This window comes from Lycium ferocissimum, chromosome 5, assembly GCF_029784015.1.
Source record: "Lycium ferocissimum isolate CSIRO_LF1 chromosome 5, AGI_CSIRO_Lferr_CH_V1, whole genome shotgun sequence".
Classification (NCBI taxonomy): Eukaryota; Viridiplantae; Streptophyta; class Magnoliopsida; order Solanales; family Solanaceae; genus Lycium; species Lycium ferocissimum.
In genome coordinates this window covers 5,487,375-5,510,289 of record NC_081346.1, presented here as the reverse complement: position 1 = coordinate 5,510,289, position 22,915 = coordinate 5,487,375, and the positions used below count along the sequence as shown (strand labels likewise).

General features: G+C 32.9%; 1 pseudogene; it reads left to right on the top strand.

Annotated features, from left to right (window-relative positions):
* The first annotated feature begins 9,295 nt into the window (after positions 1–9,295).
* Positions 9,296–11,656, top strand: LOC132058121 (putative UPF0481 protein At3g02645; annotated as a pseudogene).
* The last annotated feature ends 11,259 nt before the right edge of the window (positions 11,657–22,915 follow it).

Below are 22,915 nucleotides of genomic sequence, written 5' to 3'. Positions count from 1 at the left end.
CGTGGTGACTGCGGTGGGGTCCATTTTTAATAAAATAATAAAATAGGGAAAGAATGAAGAAGAAAGAGAAAAACTAAATAAATAAAAATAATTAAAAAAATATTTAATGACGCGGACCAATCACTCATGGGCGAGTGGTGAACAAAACCTAGATCTCAACTGGTGGGCCCGCTAAGGGGGTATTTAATTAACTTGAAAGTTGTTAAGGGGGTAAATAAATACAACTTAAGTTTAATTGCTAAACTACGTTTTCGTGCCAAGTTCAGGGGTCAAATGATGTCTTTTCTCTATAAAAATCCTTTACGGATGGTAACATGAAAAGATTCTTCACATAGCAGTTCTTCATATAGCAGTCCTGTTCTAACTTCTAACAATTAGTTTGAGAGGCCAAAATCATTTTTTTCATTATTACAAACTTAAATCTGTGCTAGTGAAACACCAACATGCTAGACTTGAAACATGAAATTAACAAGCAGTTTAATAACAAGCACATATCTACGAACGTTTCTTCAAACTAATACTGAATCCAAAAAATGCATTCAAATCACGATAGAAGATGTCACTGAAATAATGGATTAAGAAAAAAAAAAGAGAATGGACCTTCAGCTGAGCGAAAAATGTTCTCTGTGTTGGTGTCTGTGTGTTTGTCGGCTAGGGAAGAAGGATTTAGCTGCGGCGGCTCTTTTATATTGTGTTATTTTTTTGACAATTCCCAAAAACCCCATGTAATAGAGAAGGCCCTTCTCAGAAGGGTGAGTGCAATTTAGTACAAAAGATTTGGAATATTTTTATCCCAAAACAAAATATCCCCAGAATAATTAGATAGAAAAGAATATTCCAAGTGGCAAACTTTTAATGAATCGATCTCTTTGATTTTCTAATAATTCTTTTGAGAATAACAAAAATAAAATACTAACTAAATATTATTAGACTAGAAAAAAAATAAAAAAATTAGGAAGAATTCAAATTTAGTTAAAAAGCTAGATCAAAATGAAACCCTTTCTTTTGTGATATATTTATTCTTTATGTAAATGAAACAAAACTAATATCTAATACTCCCAACTTTTAATGAATCGATCTCTTTGATTTTCTAATAATTCTTTTGAGAATAACAAAAATAAAATATAACTAAATATTATTAGACTAGAAAAAAAATAAAAAAATTAGGAAGAATTCAAATTTAGTTAAAAAGCTAGATCAAAAATGAAACCCTTTCTTTTGTGATATATTTATTCTTTATGTAAATGAAACAAAACTAATATCTAATACACTCCGTCCCAAAAAAGATTGGAGGGATCTTTTGAGACGGAGTTTAAAAAATAAAGGAAGTATTTTGTAATGTTTCAATTTCTCAAAAAAACACTAGTAAAATGAAATAAAAGTTAAAATTACAAGATTAGACCTGAAAAAAATATACTTAAATGCTAAAAAAAAAAAGGTGTAAAACTTAGGTTGAGACAAAAATATTGTGAGTATATTTTGTAGTTTTCAATTTCTCAAATAAACACTAGTAAAATGAAATAAAAGTTAAAAAATACAAGATTAGACCTGAAAAAAATATTTAAATGCTAAAAAAAAAGGTGTAAAACTTAGGTTCGGACAAAAATATTATGAGTTAAAGGAAGCCTAACAATCCTAGTAAAACAGACAGCTCTTGGAGGTGCCATAGACATTAAGGAAAACCTATTTTCTTTAATATCCAACTTTTTGACTAAATGTCATAAATCTAAAGAAGAAAAACAAAGACATTTTGGGAAAGAAGTCGAGAGTAGTCATTACATAAATTAGAGAGTAAAATGCACCAGAAGCACACAACTGGATCTAATATCTTTTTTCTGGAAAGCTCTTTTTACTTTTTTTAGTAACAACTATGTCCTTCCGTTAGATATTAAAGCGGGAGTACTCAAAGTAACACCATTTTTTAAAGTTATTTTTGTTTTGATGGTTTAATACACACTTAAATCAATAATGTCATAGTCAGAAAAAGGAAGGAGTGGATAAGGGGAAGAAAGGAAAAAAAAAAAAAAAGAAAAAAGCCAAAAGATAGTGTTGGTGCTTACTGACCTTGTCAAAGATAAGAACCAGAAAAGAGAGGAAAAATGCAGAAGCAGCGAATAAAAGATAGTGATTTAAAAAAAAAAAAAGCAGAAGAAGAAGTAAGTGATGCAGTGGCTTAAATGCAGGATCCTAGGAAAGAAGAGAAAGGCAACAAAGGATTAATGAGGGATCGGGAAACAAGAAAAAAGAAGATGCCTACAAATGGAGAAGGAAACGAAAATCAGAGGCAGAGAAGAAGAGGCTGCTTGGATCCATAGAATCACTAGTGGTTTGCCAGGAAAAAGGAACATGAATAAGTGGCGGAAGGCTAGGAAGAGCTCGCGAGAGAGAAAAAGATGCAGTAGCCAGTGTTAACACCGAAAATGAGGAGGTGCTGCAGGAGCAGCAAAGTGACAAATGTAGTGAGCATGGATCAATTCTTTTTATCCTAATCTCAGTAAACATAATGCTACAAATACTAATTGTGCAGATAAGCTCACCGTTAAACATTATAGATTTGCTAAGTTTTGAGCAAGAAACTGAAGCTATATTTCTGTCTTCAAAATTTGAAACTTATTTCTTAGACCTTGAAAATTCTATCTTCTAAGTTAAGTTACTCACTCTATCCCCATTTATGTGGCACATTTCGAATTTCGAGAGTCAAATAGTTTAATTTTGACCGGTGACTTTGGGCATGGAATCTTCAAGTTTTTTTAAAATAAAATTTACATATTTAAAAACTAAATAAAAAGTACTACAAGTCACAATGATTGACAACTTAAAATATTCAAAAGATACATGAAAAGATTTAGTAAAAAAGAGTTGTTTGAATCTTTTAATGCGAAAGGTGCCGCATAAATTGGGACGGAGGGAGTAATTAATAGGCTATCCTTTCTAGATATAAGCATGCTTTACAGATGGTAACATGAAAAGATTCTTCACATAGCAGTTCTGTTCTAACAATTAGTTTGAGAGGCCAAAATCATTTTTTTATTATTATTACATACTTCAATCTCAGTTAGTGAAACACCAACATGCTAGACTTGAAATATGAAACTAACAAGCAGTTTAATAAAAAGCGCATATTCAAAGAAAATTTAAAACTAATACTGAATCCAAAATAATTAATAATGCATTCAAATCATGATATAAGATGTCATTGAAATAATGGATTAGAAGAAAAGGGGGAGACCTTCATATCTTCTACCTGAACTAAACGCAAACCATGAAACTCGAATGGAAATTTATACAGTGTCTATATGTTTGTCGGCTAGAGTTAAGAAGAAGATAGGTGCGGCTGCTATATAAGATCCTAGGTCTATTAGCTCTTTTATATTGTGTTTATTATTGTAAATAATTCCCAAAAACCGTATTGGATTACAAACCGTTTGGACATGATTTGAAATCATGCGATGAAATTATATTTGGACATGTAATTTAAATTTCTTAAATTGTATTTTTTCATATAGATATAAAAATTCCACAAATTGTGAAAGTTATCAAAATTTTCTCAATTCTTATATAATCTTACCAAATGAGCAAGTCATAGTTACGCTACTAGAAGATCTTTCTTAAAAATACAACATCAATTGATCAAACTTTAATTCAATAAAAAGAAAATTTTAACATGAATAGTAATGTAACTACTCTCTATTGTAATACTCCCACATGGTACAAACATAAATAACGGTTAGTAGAAGTTAATGAGGTTGGTAAATGGTTGGTGGGAGTAATTGTTAAAAATATCTACCAACTTATGGGTCCTTTTTTTGTAAAAATACAAACTTATGGGTCAAGTTTTATATTTAAAACTTTTGAAATCATGATTTGAAATCCCAAATCATGTCTTTTTGGATGATTTGGGATTTCATCTTATCGCATGTCCAAAGTTGATTTCATGAAATGACTTGAAATCATGACATGAAATCGCATGTCCAAACGCTTACTTAGGAGCCATTTGAACATGATTTCATCTCACGAGATGAAATCATGAGATGAAATCACGTGATCAAATCATGTTTGGACATGCAATTTGGATTTCTTAAGTTGCAATTTTTTTTATAAACATAAAAACCCCACAAGTTGTGAAAATCATCAAAAAAAATTCAATTCTCATATAATCTTACCAAATGAGTAAATCATAGTTCATAAAAAAATTATTACGTTACTAGAAGGCCTTTCTAAAAAATACATCATCAATTGATCAAACTTTAGTTCAATAAAAAGAAAAATTTAGCATGAATAGTAATATAACTACTCTTTAATATAATCCTCTCACATAGTAAACATGATTGATAAATATATTTTACCAACTTGCAGATTAATATTTAATACAAATGGTTAGTAAACATGATTGGTAAATATATTTACCAACTTATGGGTCTTTTTTTACAAAATATAAACGTATGGGTCAAATTTTACATTTGTATTTTTTGAAATTATAATTTCAAATCCCAAATCATGCCTTTTTGGACGATTTGGGATTTCATCTCATGAGATGAAATCGCATGTCTAAACGCTGATTTTATCTCATGATTTCATCTCATGGGATGAAATCGCATGTCCAAACACCTACCTAGGGTGAGTGTAAGTAGGAAAAATAGTTGAATGATTTTTTATCCTAAAATAGAATATTCCTAAAAAAATATTTTTAAGTGGAGAGCTTTTATTGGGCGCGATTTTTTAAATTTTCTAACTTTCTTTTGAAAATAACTAAATAAAATGCTACATAAATATTTCTCTAAACTAGACAAGTATAAGAAAACTTTAAATTGTTAACCAGGAAAAGTTAAAAAGTTATTAAAAACTAGATCAAAATGAAACGTTTTCTTTTGTAAATGAAAATAAAACTAATATATAGAAATGTAAACATTTTATAGTTTTCAATTTTCTCAAATAAAAACAACTAAAATGAAAAAAGTTAAAATAGCAAGACGAGACCTGAAGAAAATATTTAAACTTTTACTTTATAGAGGACCAGGTCATATTTTTTTTTTAGGAAAAGTGCTTAAAATGCTCCTAAGCTATCGGATTTGATATAAAAATATCCTCCGTTCACTTTTTTGCTCCAAAATACCTCGTTGTTAACCTTTGGCTCAGAAATGTCCTTATTTTTAACGGCAATATGATTAAGAATTTCATTTAATACATGACGTATTCTTATTGGTTAGTTTTATAATTAATCTAAACTAATTAAATTTCAACCCAAAACCCGGATCCACCTAATTACAGTAACCATCCCCAATGAACCAAGGAGAAAATCCCAGATTAAAGCCAGAGACCAGTCCCTTTCCTCCGACGAACAGCTCCGTCTCCGGCCACCCCCATGGCCGCCTTACACAAACACTAGAATTGGAAACAAAATGGAGTAATGAATCAAAAATATTAGTTAATTGCTAACATCAGCATCTTCTTCTTTCTCTTCTTATTTTTGGGAGCTTTGAAATCAAGAAGTCAGTCATTTTTGGGTTGTTTGAGTTTGAATCTGATTTTAGATTGTTTATTCAGTTTATCTGTGTTGAAATCTAATTGAATACTGGAAAAAAATACTTCTTGTTTAAACTCATGAAACCTCCACAAATTCAGATATCCATTGATGAACATTCAGCTAAATTTGAAAATTTTGATTTCGAGATTTATTGGCAATTTGAACCTGGTCTATTGGAATTTCTAAGCTCAAGTGTGATTGAGTATACTTGAAAAAAAAAAAAAAAAAAAAAAAAAAGCTCCATTGAAGAAGTGAACTAAAGCAACCATTCGAGGAGCTTTTCAAGCTTGGCTCGAAATTTCCATATTTGTGAATTTGAATGTTAAAATCAATTGGGTGATTCTAATTTTCAAGTTGGTAGAATGAATAATCATAGAATTGGAGCTTATAACCTGATAAAAAAAGCTGAAAACTCCATGGAAGCCATTAATGAAGCTTAAAGCTTCAATTTAGAAGAAGACCTGATGTTATTTTTGAAAGATGAGAGATTGGATATTTGACATGGTGGTGGTAGAGAATTTTTCAATAGGGTCGGGTCAAAGTCATGGGTTGATTTTTTATTTTGGGAGGGTTTAAATTTTGGCCAATCAGATAAGGTCACGTAATAAATAATTATTTTATTATTTTATTTTAAGAGAGTTGTTAGAAATAAGGGCATTCCTGATCCAAAAGGTTAACAGCGAGGGCATTTTGAAGCGAAAAGGGGGACGGATGGTATTTTGTGGACTCGGCTCCCTTCCCATTTCGTCCAGTTGTATCTTAAAATATTAACACGTGTCCAGCTTGCAATTCAATGGATAAGATTTATTTTTTAACTTATAGCCTGTTTGGCCAAGATTATTTTCTCCAAAAGTATTTTTTTTTTAAAAAAAAATGTGGTGTTTGGCCAAAATTTTGGAAGAAAATAAATACTTTTGGGGAGTAGCAGAAACATTTTTTCAGAAGCTAATAAAAGTAGCTTTTCCCCAGAAATATTTTTTTGAAAAGCACTTTGAGAAAAATACAATTAGAAGCATTTTTTAAAAGCTTGGCCAAATACTAATTGCTACTCAAAAGTATTTTTTAAATTAATTGATCAAACACAAACTGATTTTCACAAAAAGTATCTCTTTTAAAAGCCCTTTTCAAAAAATATAATTTTAGAAAAATATTTTTCAAAATAAACTGATTTTAGAGGTTTGTCAAAACTATTAGCCATCTTTACTATGTTCAACATTCTCCTCACATCCTCCGCTCTCTGTTTCACTGTTAGACGACTTAAATTTATTCCCTTTTCTTCCAAATCTCTCATAGAGAACTGATGAAGCTCAATCAAAACTGTGTTTAGGTCTGTCCTAATTATGTGTTGGATTTATACACTGATGTAAATAAAAGTTAGTCCCTCCAATTGCAATGGGTAAGAATGTTCGAAACCATGATTGATAACGAGAGAAGGCGCGCTTGTTCAACTTGTAAAAACTCTATGGATCTGGCTCAGTTAAAGGGAAAAGATTCATCCTATTATTCACTGGAAGTAAAGACAACTTGTTGAAGTACAATTTCTAGTCTTCTGATTTAGAAGAAAATTAAAGGATGGATGCACTAAAGCTTTCATCTGAGTTTCCATTGACGATCATTAACTTCTTCTTCCCAATTGGCTGGCCTCAGCATCCTATTCTACTACTCTTAAAATATTTATGCTGATCTGTCCCATCTTTAGTGTTGGGTTTTTCTGTGCACAATTCATTTTAGAAGTGTTTGGGTCTAATCAATTCTTAAGAAGCAAAAAGAGAGCTTATTGATGGTATTCCAACAGCTTTGAGGTTCGGCTTATACAGTTTGAGGGAACGGTTGCAGAGATTATCCTTTAACTATGGTTAAAAGTATACGAGTTAGTAAAATAAATCATGTCCATTGAATAATTAAGTAGCCACGTGTGAAAAATTTAAGGTAGAACTGGACGAAATGGAGGAGAATGCCACTGGAGGGGAGCCTCTTCCTATTTTTGTACCAAATCCGATGGTTCAGGGGCATTTTAAGCCCCCTTTTCGTATATTTTTTTAGGTTTACATGATTTCAGTTTTATGAATGGATGACACTAGCTTTAGGACTGGGAAGCTCCAATCACTTGGCAGAGGAGAACTAAAATTGCCTAAAGAGAAAGATATTACTATTATTAGTGATCGTGAATTCGTTATGGGTATTTTAAAAAAAAAGATCGACATTCAATGCTTTGGAAAATACCTCGATGGACGAACTGCATTGTTGGGGTAAGGTATCGACTTGTCATGTTAATATGTTCTTTTCTGGTCCCTTAGCACGAGGTGTTATAATGGAGATACTCTTTGATTCTCTTTGTTTTTTATTTATGTAAACCTATATAAAAAGTTTCATGCGATGTTAATTCTTATTTCACATAAAAATAAATGCAAGTTATAATGTTTATATTTTCTTAAAAGGTGACTTGATCACATTCGATTGAAAATGTTATCAGATTTTCTCAAATAAAAAATGGTCATGTCTTGAGTTTTCAGTTTCTAAACCTTACCGACTACTACCACTACCACTAAGCAATATACAGTATACACCACTCAGGAAGTTGTTTGGAAGATAAAAAAAAATAATAAAAAAAAAATGGTCCTATTGGACTAGCAGCCGTGTCAAATAAATGGTCCTATTGGACTAGCAGCCGTGTCAACATCTATATGATAACATATAAGCTCTATTTAAAGATGGTCAAAAACTGTTAAAAACATGTGCTTCAGATGGAGTATTTTCTGATTAGTTTATTCAAAGTTACTAATTGTAAAGTCCATTAAACGCTACTCAAAGGTGCGAAAGCAACTGAAAACTTAAACCTATTAAAAATTGGCCTCTCTTGCTTTTGGATGGGAGATAACATGTATCATATAAAATTAATCGAGGTGCGTATAAGTAGAGACGAATTTATGTATGAAATTTGGGTCACGTGAACACATGGTCACTCGACTAAATTCGATATGTTATGTATATAATTTTGCAAATATATCTAACATTAACTGAAGGAACACATGATCAAACCAGGCCGAGTAGAGCACTGGTTAGGGGTTGTGTTTATTTCCTCAAGGTCTTTGGATCAAACCTGAGCTCCTACACATTTTATGCTTTTATTTTCTAAAGCAGCCTTTTAACGTTCCTTTTTATTATTCTAAATCATTTTTTTTTTATAATTCTAATTACCCAAAAGTAAAAAAATATGTTTCTTTTTTATATTACATCTAATGAATTTTTTTCCCCTTTATTTCTACTTACCCAAGTCCCAAAAGGCATAGGCGCTAAGCTACAACGAACCAAAGACAAAAGTAATAAAAAAACCTCATAGCTAATGATGAACCCATTTGGGCTTAGGAATCAGCTTAATTAAGAAGTTGGCTCTTCATTAATCATCCTATTCGTCAAACCAAAACACTGTAAATGCCAGCCAAATAGAAGAAAATTAGAGAAAAACTAAAAGGAGAAAAAGAATCATAGCTTAGGTTGTGGTGTCATCATACATGACAAAAATAGTATCATTCCACATTCTTTGTGGCATTTTTAAAACAGTTTAAATATGAGTTGGAGTGAGAACTGAACGAAAGAGATTGTGGCATGTTTTTTTTAGTTAAAAACGTGGAAAAGACAAGCTTAATTCCTTTTGCTGGGACCAAACGACCACTTTATTCCATCTCACGCTTTTAAAGTTTGGTGAAATTGCACTTTCTAAAACAACATTTAATTATATATATATTTGTATCGTTATTATCCTAAAACTCATAAATTAAAGCTTCATATTTGTCTTAACTCCACCATTCATTCAATAAGCGAAAATTAAACTGCCATTTCTTTATTCAGAAACAGAGAAATTATACCATGTCCTCATTTCCACCCCGTGCCATGGCCCCAAAATTCGATGAGAGCCGATGGATTATTCAAATCCGTCGAACACTCGATGATGAACTTGAAGAAATCATGGAAGTCCCGGTGAGCATCTTTAACGTCCCCAAGAGCCTAATGGTGACCGACCCCGATTCTTACGTGCCCCAAGAAGTGGCATTAGGCCCTTACCATTATTACGCCCAGAACATCTAAACGGAAGCCAGAGATCACCAATCAGACACCGTTTCATAAACTTTAAATCTTATATAACATACTTTTTTATTTGGTGAAAATTCCCTTTTTGATTATTTGAGGGTGGGAGGGGGAGTCTCGGGAGCCAGTGATTTACGCGCTTTAATACGACTGTGGGAGTGGCACAAGATCTGCCTCTTGGCTTATGTATAAATATTGATTCATTCACACAACAATTTGCTTCTCGTGAGACTTGAATTGAACCAAGGACCTTATGCCTGTATATCATGCTGAATTGTGTGACAATCTTGAACTTTTGGAGAGAGCACATTTTTATTAACTTAATTATGTGTTCAACAGGTATAAACTTGCTGCTGCAAAGAGAACCCAGAACCAACTCCAAAACCTCAAATTCCAGAATCTTGTTGAACACCTGATAAAATTAGAGTCAAGAATTCGCGCCTGTTACCATAAGTTCTTGAATTTTAATGGGGAAACTCTTGCCTGGATGATGGCAGTGGATGCCTCGTTTTTGCTCGAGTTCCTTCACATTTATGCCGTTAAAGAAGGTAAGGTTCTAACACGAGCGATTTCTTCCTCAACAATGTCACATTTAGTTGATGTTGCTGGAAGAAAATCAGCACATAACGCCATTCTTAGAGATTCGGCAATGCTTGAAAATCAAATCCCAATATTCGTGTTGAGGAAGATTTTGGAACTCCAATTCTCATCTTTAGAGTTGGCAGACAACATGTTGATGTCTATGCTAGTGGGATTTTGTAAGGAGCTTTCTCCTTTCAAAATGGTTGAAATTTACCCAGAGGTTCAAGTAACAGAATCTGCTCATTTGTTGGACTTTTTGTACCAAATGATCGTGCCCAAACTGGAATTAGGAACTTCTGAAATAATAGAAGATCGCGATCAGGACCAAGCTGATACAAATCAATGTGAAAAGAGTACCTTTGGGAAATCAAGTTACGTTAAACAATTTCTGAACGAAGTTTGGAAGATACTTGTTAAAATAAACAAAGGCCCGGTACGTCTTCTCAAAAGATTAGTATTTTCGAAACCTATGAAAGTCATGTTCAAGCTGCCCTGGAAACTTCTCTCAAATATTCCTGGATTAAAACTAGTAATTTTGCCCATGAAATACCTATGCTTCTCACAAGAAAAAACAAAAGAGAATCCTGATAATGAAAATTCTAATAACCCACCTCTAGTGGAGGAAATAGCCATGCCCTCAGTAAGTGAACTTTCTAAAGCAGGGGTAAATTTTGTAGCCACCAATGGAGGAATCACAAGCATAAGTTACGACGGTAAAAAGATGACATTTTATTTACCTACTATCAATCTAGATGTAAACACGGAGGTAATTTTAAGAAACTTAGTAGCATACGAAGTGTGTGACGCATCAGGGCCATTGCTTTTTACGCGTTACACTGAATTAATGAATGGGCTTATTGATACGGCGGAAGATGTAGCATTGCTTAGAGAAAAAGGGATTGTGTTGAACCGTTTGAAGAGCGACGATGAAGTTGCGAATTTGTGGAATTCGATGAGTAAATCGGTGAAGTTAACAAAAGTGCAGTTGCTGGATAAAGTGATTGAAGATGTTAACAAGTTTTACAACGGAAGATGGAGGGTGAAGATTGGGAAATGCATGAAGTTCTATGTGTTTGAATCATGGAAATTTCTCACATTCTTGGCTGCGATTATGCTGTTGATGTTGATGACTTTGCAAGCATTTTGTTCAGTCTATACTTGTGCTCGTGTATTCCGTATTCAGAGCACTGGCCTGTGATCTGTTTTATACTTATTGTTTTCATGTAAAAAGTATTTGTGTATTTCTTGTTTTCTTTTGCTTTTAGTTCTGGTCTTCCGGCTGTGACTTTTATTTCATCAGTACTAGTAGCAAACTCACATAGGACATGAAAACCAAAAAGTGTTGTGGTAATGGGTTATGAGGACACTTCTTTTAATTTTTAAAGTGTCATAAAAGCTCCTTACATAGTATTGAGTTATATTTTGGGTTATGGGTTGTATTGCTCTGCGAGTGACTTCTTTATCTTTATTTCTTGATTTGGACGCATTATATTTTGAGTCCATATTATTCACTTTATTATCCTTTAGAATTGTTTTAAATTAAGTGAATTGATATACACGGGTGAAATGAGTAGTTACTACACTAAATCGATTCGCTCGTGACGAATTAGTCGTCAGATGTTGTGTCACATCTCTTCTTATTTTGGGTGTGTGACATACACCATCTCATTTCACATTTTATCTCTCATAAATAATTACTATATAAATTCCACATAACTTATATGAGTATTATTTATGAGAACATTTAAAATTTAACAAAACAAGGTAAAATTAAGTTGAATTTTGCATAAAAATGACTCTAATAGCAACTTTTAGGGTTACTATTTAGAATATAGCAAGCATTTGCAAAACAGTTGACAAATAGTCACACAAACTTTAAGAAATCTTTCTGGAGTGAACTGATGCGAGTAGAACTCCAAAACTATCTTAAAGTTAAAAAATTATGCAAGTGAAACTCCAGAATAGAGTCCTGGAGTTTGAGAGTTATATAAGTGAAACTCCGGACATTTTCGAGAGGGTGAAGAAAATGCATCAACGGCCATTAGCCTTCTTGCAAGAGGAATTTTATTATTCTAAGTTCTAATTAGGCTATCTTGGAAGCTTGGCATTTTCTTTTTCTGAAACTCAGGTTAGACTTGCAAAAGACTAGAGAAAAATGTCATTCAACTTCCTACAAGCAATCATTACTACTATTTAGAAGAGGGAGTTGGGGCACTTTTCGTCGTCCGTTTATGGACCCCCCATAAAAAAAAAAAAAAAAATTTTGGGCCCCATATTAATCAAGCCCTAAAAAAAAAAAAAATGCCCCATATTAAACAACATCGAGATAAAAAAAAAACTCACCACATCCAAAATCGTATAAAAAAAAAAGTTTGACTCCCATATTAACAAAATCAAGCAATAAAAAAAAGTGAATCCCATATTTAAAAAACAAACACCGTTAAAAAAAAATGTGGGCCCCATATTAAACACGATGCGTATTCGTAGCAAACACTAATATAACAAAGATTTAGATACGAAGACAAACTACATGTTATATTAATCGTATTTTGAACATACTATATATATATATATATATATACATAAAAATAAATAAAAACTAATAACGTCCAAAAGGGCCCCATACTAAATACCACCAAGCAATATAAAAAAAAAAAAAGGAAGAAACTATATAAAGTACGGTTTAGACTCATACTTCATCGTCCGTTGTCCCTTAAAAAAAAAGGGGTGGGCCCCATACTAAATAACACCGAGCAAAAAAAAAATTGGAACTCACGATCTCCAAACTCATGGAAAAAAATAAAGTGGACCCCATATTAATGAAATAAAGCAATATTAAAAAAAAAAATTGAACCCCATATTAAAAAAAAGAAGTGCAGACTTTTTATTCGTAGCAAACACTAATATAATAAAGTTTTAGATACAGAGCACAAACTACAATGTTATATTAATCGTGTTTTGAACATAATATATGTATATATATTATACATAAAAATAAGACAAACTAATAATGTCCAAAAAAAAAAAAGTGCACCTATAAAGGGTGGACCCCATACTAAACAACATCAAGAATATATATATATAAAAAAAAAAAAAAAAAAAAAAAGGGAACCCACCATCTCCAAACTCACGATAAAAAAAAAAATTACCCCATATTAACAAAATCAAGCAATATAAAAAATAAGAACCCCATGTCAAAAAAAATAATGTCAAAAAAAGTGCGTACTTTGTATTCGTAGAAACACTAATATAATAAAGTTTTAGACACTTTTAGACAAACTACAATGTTATATTAATCGTATTTTGAACATAGTGTGTGTGTGTGTGTGTGTATATATATATGCATAAAAAATAGTGCAAATTAATAATGTCCAAAAAAAAAAAATGCACCCCATATTAAAAAATCAAACAATATTCATGTAATTTCCAAAGATCTCATTGAGTCAATAATGATGGATTCATCACACGTGCGTATCAATTCATTAGTGGGAGCAAATGAAATTGCTTTTCTTCAAAAGGTTAGGTAGTCAAACCATACAATTTTCTTTTTTTTATATTAGCCCGAGATCTAATCTAGCTATTAAACCGTCGTATTTGCTATTCCGCCATGTCATTTATTTGTTATGTTTACTAAAATAAATATACTTAAAATATTTATATTTTAAAATAAGATAGAATTTAATTACTTTTTTATTTTTATTCTTACTCCAATAAATGTGAAAGAGATTAATGTCGTAGAAAAATATATATCAAATGAAAATCAAATAATGAATAAGGTAAATTAGTCAAATCATAATTCTAATCGACGTTTTCTTAAAAAATCATGCAAAAGACAACATGACAAGTAAAATGAGCTAAAACCGAGAATATTTACCAAAAAATTAAAAAATAGTATTTCTTCGTTTAAATAGAAAATCAATTTCTACTTTGTTTTGTTTTAAACATGTAAAATTAATTTAATAATTTAAATTAGAATTATCCAAATCAAAAATTTGATAAAAAATAATAAGTATTTTACACTTTTAAATTAATCGAATTAAAATTAAAAGTATCAATCGATGCTTAAATATTGCTATTGTTTTATCTCAAAGAGACGAAAATAGTTTCTTTTTAAAACAAGTCTTCTCTTTTTAAAAATATTAATAAATTTGCCGATTTTATATTCGTAGCAACCATTAGTATAATAAAGTTTTAGATACGGAGCACAAACTATAATGTTATATTAATTGTGCTTTGAACATAATATATATATATATATATATATATATATATATATATATATATATATATATATATATATATATATATATATATATATATATAACTATATACAAAGACAAGATATACACACTATATATCTAAAGTGTTGGGCCGTGCAAAGACGGCATAGACCGCTAGTTTCTGAAGAAACATTAGAAAAAATCATAAGATGTACTCTAGATTGCAATTACAACTAATTAACTACTAGTATTAAATATACACAAGTGAAAGGAATATACATAAAAGAAAGGAACTTTGCCACATTTTCCTCTGGGGTACCTAAACCGAGGGTTGTACCTATTGGGTACCTGAACCAGTCCAAATTTGATCCTATTGGGTACTTTTTTCACAATAATCAGCAAAATTAAGAGAGTGTATTACACTCTCCATGACGTGACAACTTTGTCAAATGAAAAGGTGACACATGGCGGTGGGGTCCACTTAAAAATAATTATAAGTTAAAAAAAAAAATCATACCCCCTCCCCCTCCCCCCCTCCCCCCCTCCCCCCAACTCTTCTTCTCCTCCATGTCCACGACAAACCAAAAATCAGCCGCCAATCTCCTCTATTTTCACCAATTAAATCACCCACCCATTGATCATCTTCAAGGGTGGTGGTAAACAGAAGCACTACTACAAAATAGTACTAGGTAGAAGGGATGGAATTAATTTCAAAAATATTCCATGGAGACGTGAATAAGCAGTGAAGATCAAGAAGAAGATATCACAATCTAGATGATGCTGGAAGGAACAAAATGAATGTTACTAGGTTTGGTGGGAAGAGAGCATCCCGGATTCTTCATGATAGATTCCATTTTCCTCCTAAAAACAACTTCTCCTTCGCCTATCGTATGTATCGGATTGGCTTCGTCCCGTGCTGTAGGAATAACCCATTACCTTCTAGGTGGAATTGCCACAACATGGGCATTCTTCTTAGCAAGACGGAAGATCGAAGCAGTCCCAAAATTGAAATTGAACATGTTTTCTCCGCCGTCGCCGTTCCATGGGTCATCTTCATCCCCGCTTCTTTTTCCTTGTTTTTGGATTTGTTTTGCTTTTAGGTTTAGATTTGTTTGAAAGAGTAATTTTTGACAGAGTAATTTTTGATAGAAGAGGAGGAAGGGAGAGAGAGGGGTATGGTGGTGGTGGTGGCAGCTCCATTTTTTCCGGCGAACAAGCTCCATTTTTTACAGAAGAGAAGGAGGAAGGGAGAGAGAAGAGTGGATGGTGGTGGTATAGTGGGTGGCGACAGGTCTGGAGGAAAATGAGGTGGTGAGTGGCTGGAGAAAGAAGGGGAAAGAGAAAGATGGTCGGCGGCGGTAAGGAGAGAAGATGAAGAAGAAGAAAAAGAGATTAAAAAAATGGAGAAATAGGCAAAATAATGCCTTTCACGCGCCTCTGTTGTGTGTGTTACACACACTTTGCCACATCAGCAAAAGGTATCTAAATGGTACAAATTCGGAGGGGTTTAGGTATTCAATCGGAACAAGAGTCAGTTTAGGTAGCCATGAGGAATATGTGGAAAAGTTTAAGGGGCTGTCTATGACTTTGGCCTAAAAGAAAGGAATATAGCAAAGAAAGTCAGCTTGCCATAGCTAATGCACTTTCTCACACCTAATCTGCTATCAAACATCTCTCAATCATCAAGTAACCAAAGCCATATTTGTTCAGCAGAGGAATTCACCATGGCTTCCGACAACGATGATACATCCTTCGACTCCCCGTACTTGGATGAATTTGGTAGTATAATTAAAATCACCTTCATCCGCTGCCGGAGTTTCAAAAGACACCCAAAATCATACGTGTCAGTCTCTGGCGAAAGCTCGCTTCAAATTGAATCCCCTTCATCAGAATCTGCTCAACACATCGCCAACAATGAAGATCTCTTGACTGAAATTTTACTACACTTGCCCCCAAAATCTCTACTTCGTTTTCAGACAGTTCCAAAACATTGGCTTTCAATTATTAGCAGTCCCCTGTTTCGTTGTCTCCACACCCTTAAGAATGCTAGATCCTCTTCCACCGCCATCGGTTTCTTCTTGCGCGAGAACCCCACTTTCAATTTTCTTTCTCTGAATGAGGAAAATTTATGATGAACGAAAGATTCTCCAAAGATACGCGATGGTAAATTATTTTGTCACATGAATTCTTGTAACAAATTAATTTGCCTTGATTTTGAAGTGGCTGATTGGAAGAGGGAGTGTCACGGCCCAAATTGCGGGTCGCGTGGGCACTTACCGTATTATCACCTAGTAGGCGAATCCTTACCAACCAACCCATTATTTAAAAACTCGTTCTTACAACTATGTGACTACTAACATAAGCAATAGGTAGAAAACATCATAATCCTTTTCATAAAATCAAGAGAAAACCTTACAATCCTCGGGATCTAGTGTAGACATATACAAGAGCTTCTATAATACAAGGAATAGACCGAAAATAAAATGATGACACAACTTCTGTCTGGAAGGAGATACACAAAAGCTGCCGCAAGATATTTACCGCTGCAACATAATGAAACCTCCAAGCAATTACCTGAAAACACACCTACACTCCGAAGGGAATGTAACAAGAGTAGTATCAGTACACCACACGTACTGGTAAGCATCATAGGCCGACTAAGATTGGTTCACTCAATATAATATAAAATTAAACAGAATAAACATATATCTTAATTAACGATTACACTTATTAGCTATTCCTACTAAATGACAATGCACCATGAAATTACTCGAGTCGCTTCATACTATCGCTTATTTAATCGCATGATAAGGAATAACATAACCCAACGGCCTAATGTATATCTCAGACTCTTAGACATTCATAACTCGAAAATAAGAAATTAGGACAACTCTTCCTATCGTAACTGATTACATTCCCCCTTTATTCCCACGATAAAGCGACTTATTAATTAACCGGCAAATACAATGGTAATACGATTCCAAACAGCCCTCGACTACTATCTACTTATAGATTATTTCTTACAACAATTATCAACAGTCCATGAACAACGGAACTCCCAATTTAAGTATTCCGTTCTTAGTCTTTCTTGACGTAAACATTACATGCAAGAGAAATCACAAATACTTTACTACGCAAGGATCCAACCTTTGAAAATCTCGAAGGTGAATCATACCTCGATGTAATGCCATAAGACCCACGCACGCCATCAATATATATATATATATATATATATATATATATATATATATATATATACACATACACATACATATACATATACACACATACAAAGAGGAAATAATTACGGAAGTACAAGGAAATAAATGTAGTCTCTCACCAACCATGTACACACATGCTAATTGGTAATGTTTTCCCCAAATAGCCATGACCTGCAGGGGACCCATGGTGTCCATGTACCACTCGTTCTGGAACGGACCTCGAACCACGAGTTCACAACAAGGCTACATCGTCATCCCCTGTCAAATGTGCCTTACGTAGATGTGTATGTTCCATCTTCAATTATTATTAGTATTATCCATCACAATATATTATCAGTAATTTCCATTTCAAGCCATTATCCATAATGTCTTAGCCGAACATAATCAACTCATAAACACGAAGTGATGCCAGAATCAGTGATATACCAATCGAATTACCATGAGTCATACTAGAACTCAATATTAATCATGCATACCTACAACGGAAGTTACTATAGTGAAGTACGCGCCACCTAACATATCGTAATTCAACCTATACTAAGGCCAATTTATCATCGCATCAAGTCCAACTCTTCTAGACCTTCCATGATTACACATGCAATACTAATATCCCTCTTAGAACAATTAGCTAAGTTTCTAGCTACTACAGCCCTTTTTAATACTACAATATCAACCTATCGTATATCCCACCGAACTCCTTGTCTGACGACCTAATCATGCTTTCTCTCGTCAATTCTGTGTCATATATATGTTTCATTAATCAAAGTCTAACTCAAGTAAATCATAACCTACCTCAATGCTGAGCAGCTACCACGAACGTACGTGCAACCTTCCCTACCATGTTGCGGAACTGAAGCTTGACCGAGAACTCTAGGAATTTATGAACACGAGGACAAGGGTTACACAAAAATCATACATGCATCACGTCTTTCTCTTTTACTAACTTTGAGGGACCAATTTTATTTACGGGAAGAATTTCTTTTATGAATTGTAATCAAGAACGATGTTTGGAGGCTTACCTTGGCGAAATTTTCAGGTGCTCTATCCAAGAACCCTCACAAAAGTCGGCTTAGAATAAGGTTTTGGAGAAAAGTCGGAATAAATCCCGAAATAAGGCATTTATAGGAATTTGGCCCACGCTCCTTCGTAGCAACGGGTTTCCCGCCGGCATGACCGACATTGCGCGCGAAGGGTGGCCCACAGTTTTGACTTCTACGAATTTCACTCCAATTTTAATTTTACGCGGAACTGTTTTTATAAGCCTAGACTTTTATAATGCGAAGCTTGACTTCTATACGGGGTTCGAGGAGGATTCCAATAATGACCAAACGGATCGTTACCGGGAGTTTTACATTTACAATCTCACCACTGGTAAATATAAATTTATTCCACTACCAAAAACAATCAAAAAAGGCCACATAATAAAAACTACAAATTTAGCTTTTGATCCTGAAAAGCCAGAGGATTTGGATTTTTTACCTAATTTGTAAAAATCCCACATAATAATGGAAGTTAAGTATTCCGGATGGTTAAGTACCATGTTGATTTGGATTTTTTACCCAATTTTTACCTACGCAATGGTGAATCAAGGAGTGAATCCTCCAGAATATTATGCATATTCGAACGCATTTTCAACAATTTCTTTTCTTGACGAAGATGAGAAAGATACGGCAAGGTTATTGCTAGCGTTTACTGGGAAAATTATTTTGTACAACTTGTACGATGGGATTATCAAAGAGCTGGCGGACGTGGAGCCAGCTTCTTTCAGGCTTTTCCTCCATGGGGCACGTTACAATGGCTTTGAAACGTACAAAACATGTTGAGACTTTGACTTGTGTTTGAGTTTCTCTTCCGCTCATTTAATGTAATTTGTATGTTTACTAAATCTCAATCTTTTTTGATCAAGACTGGATTTCGTTTGCTTGCTTAAATCTTTGTAATCAGGCCTAACCTTCCTTACTTTTCTGCGATTGAACGATCAATTAACCGATGGAAAACTTTAAACAGTCCGTACAGGATCGCAGGTAAATCATTAGATAGAGATATAAATCTAGGAGAATAGTAAAGACACTTACCTTTGATCCATTGCAAGAATCAATTGAAGGAAATCATGATCTTTTAAGCCTTGTTAAGTTCTTTATAATACTTCTCTTAATGGGCAAAGAGTAAAAGAATTCTTAGGGATCACAACCAGTATATAATAGTCAGGCACCTCTTCGGAAGAGACATAACTCTTCAAATGTAACCTTTCACAAGAGGCGTAGCTCTTCAGTTATAAACCCATTAATTATAACTGAAAAGTTAACTAGGTTTCTACGCATATAAAATTCATACCTTATAAAATAATATTTATATAGCCCAAAAAAAAACACTTTATTAGACCAGTAAAATGGGCTTCTTTAATTGATAGCAATCTATGTACAATTATATTAAATATGTGAGTCTACCAAATAGAGAATTTTCAACATTCTCCCACTTGGACCACATATATTTCTGAAAAATTGTACATAACGAAAATAGTGCGCACAATTTGCTATCTCTAAGCAATCTGGTCCATTAATCGTACAAATACAAATCAAAGCGGTTTTTCATGACATATATTCGTCATTAAACCCATCAATGATCACAATATCAGCAAATTCAATGACATAGTTCAAGTATGGATGCATAGCATGGAAATTACATGTAAAATTGATCTAAGTCATGCCTATTTTCAACTAGTCCTACTTTACGACTTTAAATGGTCCAAAATCACTTTCTTGCACTTTATGCAAAATCACAGTAGAAAGTCAATAACTTTATTTTCAGAGTTTTCAATAATCACTCAAAATTCATAAATTTCATAAAACTTTAATCTGTACAGAAAATATACTTGACGTGTCAAAAGTATAAATAAAACAACAAGCTCCCACTGAAGTTGCTCATCATAGAGTCCAACAACATCCATATAAGATATAGGCTCATAAATTAAAAAAAATTAGGTTGCAACCTTTTATGAGCGGATCCACAATAATGGAGTTTGTACTAATATGCTCTATTGACACAAGAAGACTTTGAACTCTTTTCTTCACAAACAGAAATTTAATGTGTATATGCTTTAATTTCGACGAACTTCGGATATACTTATTCCAAACACATATGTATCCTAAAAGGACTCATCTCAAGATACCTAACACAATATTATTATTTAGTCTTTGGAATTAATAATAATAATAATAATAATAATAATAATAATAATAATAATAATAATTAAGTGGTACTCCTATACATAGTTCATAAATACTGGCTACCAAAACGGCCCGGTAATATGTCTTTCTTTAGACCTACACATTACCAACATGATATTACTAAATGTATCACATATTCATGACTATTCATAATCTGCCCAAAATAATCTGCCTTTGAGATAATTATTTCGCATAAACAAAACATGCTTAATGTTCAAAATAAATAAATTTTATCTAATATAGATTACTGTGGCTACATATTAGACTAATCTATTTCATTTAAAACAAGAAGTACACATGGTATAGTTTCATTCCCAGTACAAATAATTATTTCTTTTATGTGGCGAAAAAATAACAAAACAGATATCCCCAAAATGCAACTGGAAAAATGCAGATTGATATTCGCTTTATGCATGACTGCTTTAGAAAATTCAAAAAGCATAGCAAAAAACTACATACAGTTCTGCAGAAAAAATTGCCAAAAATCACAGAAAATGTGCAAAAAGCACAAAAATTTAATGTCATATACCATATGAAATCTTCCGAACTTAGTACTTTATGATCTTAGAGTGTTTTGGCAACTCCTGAAACTTCATTAGATCTAGAAAAAATAATAATTTATGACACTAAAGTGTCCTTCAATTTATTTTGGTTAGCCCTTTAAAATATCAATCTCAAGGAAACCGTCAAATAAAGATTAATAACTTAAATCAAAATAACACTTTAAAATTACATAAATTGAAATAAATATGCAAACTTGATATGCACAAATGAGGACTAAACTGCATTTGTTGCATAACATAGGAATCAAATTATAAAAATTGTAATTTATTTGTAGTTGGACAAGCAATATAATACTTTAAGAATGATATAATTTTTTTAATATCCTGACCAAAACTTCTGAAAGGCCTGAATTTTTTTAATTCTTAGTCCTAAGAAACTAAAATTAATAATTATACCAAAAGAAAAAAAAAATGGAGCAACTACAAACCGTGGGGTTTCAATATTGGAATTTTTACTAGTTGTAGCTTCTTTTAAGATCTAATTATTAATAGTAACTACCCTTTTATTTAATTATAATTAGTAGCTAATTCACTTTTCTAAATTACAATTGGTAGCTATATCAAAATATATACCCAAATACATATATCTTTTTCTATTCCTACTCACTATCCATTTCGCATTTTTCCATCCTTTCAAAACTCTAAAAAACTTCCTTACTACAACCGCCGCCGCCGCGCCACGATCCGGAGCTCCGGCGACGACTCTAGCGGATCCCAACCAAAACAACCGCCTCTCTCTCTCTCTCTCTCCCTTCTCTCATCTGGACCGGCTTTGAACATTTGAAGACGAACCTCGCCGTCGCCGTAGATGGCGGCGTGAAACGGCGAAGAGAATCGGATACGTCTCGGATCCGGTCAATTTCCGCCGCATCCAAATACAACTAATTCACTCGCTGACCAACTGATCTTCCACATATTATACCTCATCATTAATCTTCTTTTCTTTATGTAGCTGGCTCAGATCTGTGGATTTGAGCCTTTTTTGTATTTTTTGAGTGTATTTGTTAACAGTGTATTTGGCTGAATATATGAACAATGTATATCTCAGATATGGCCGGAAAATGGCTCAGATCTAGCTGGCTCAGATCTGCGAATTTGAGTGTTTTTTTGTATTTTCTGAATATTTTTGTTAATAGTGTATTTTGTTGAATATATGAACATATGTATTTGGCTGAATATATGAACAGTGTTTTCAAATACACGGAAATTTAAATGTATGTGGCTTCATATGTAGTTTGAATGTACACAATATATTTGACATTTTGTAGAAATCCATTCAAATACATTGAATATATGAACAGTGTTTTCAAATACACGGATTTTTGAATGTATTTGGCTTCATATGTAGTTTGAATGTACACAATGTATTTGAAATTTTGTTGAAATGGCATCAAATACAACGAAAACCCATAATGTAGCTACGGAATCAATATGTATTTGAAAACAAACAAATACACCCGTAAAAATACATATGTTCATTAAATAGTAGTTA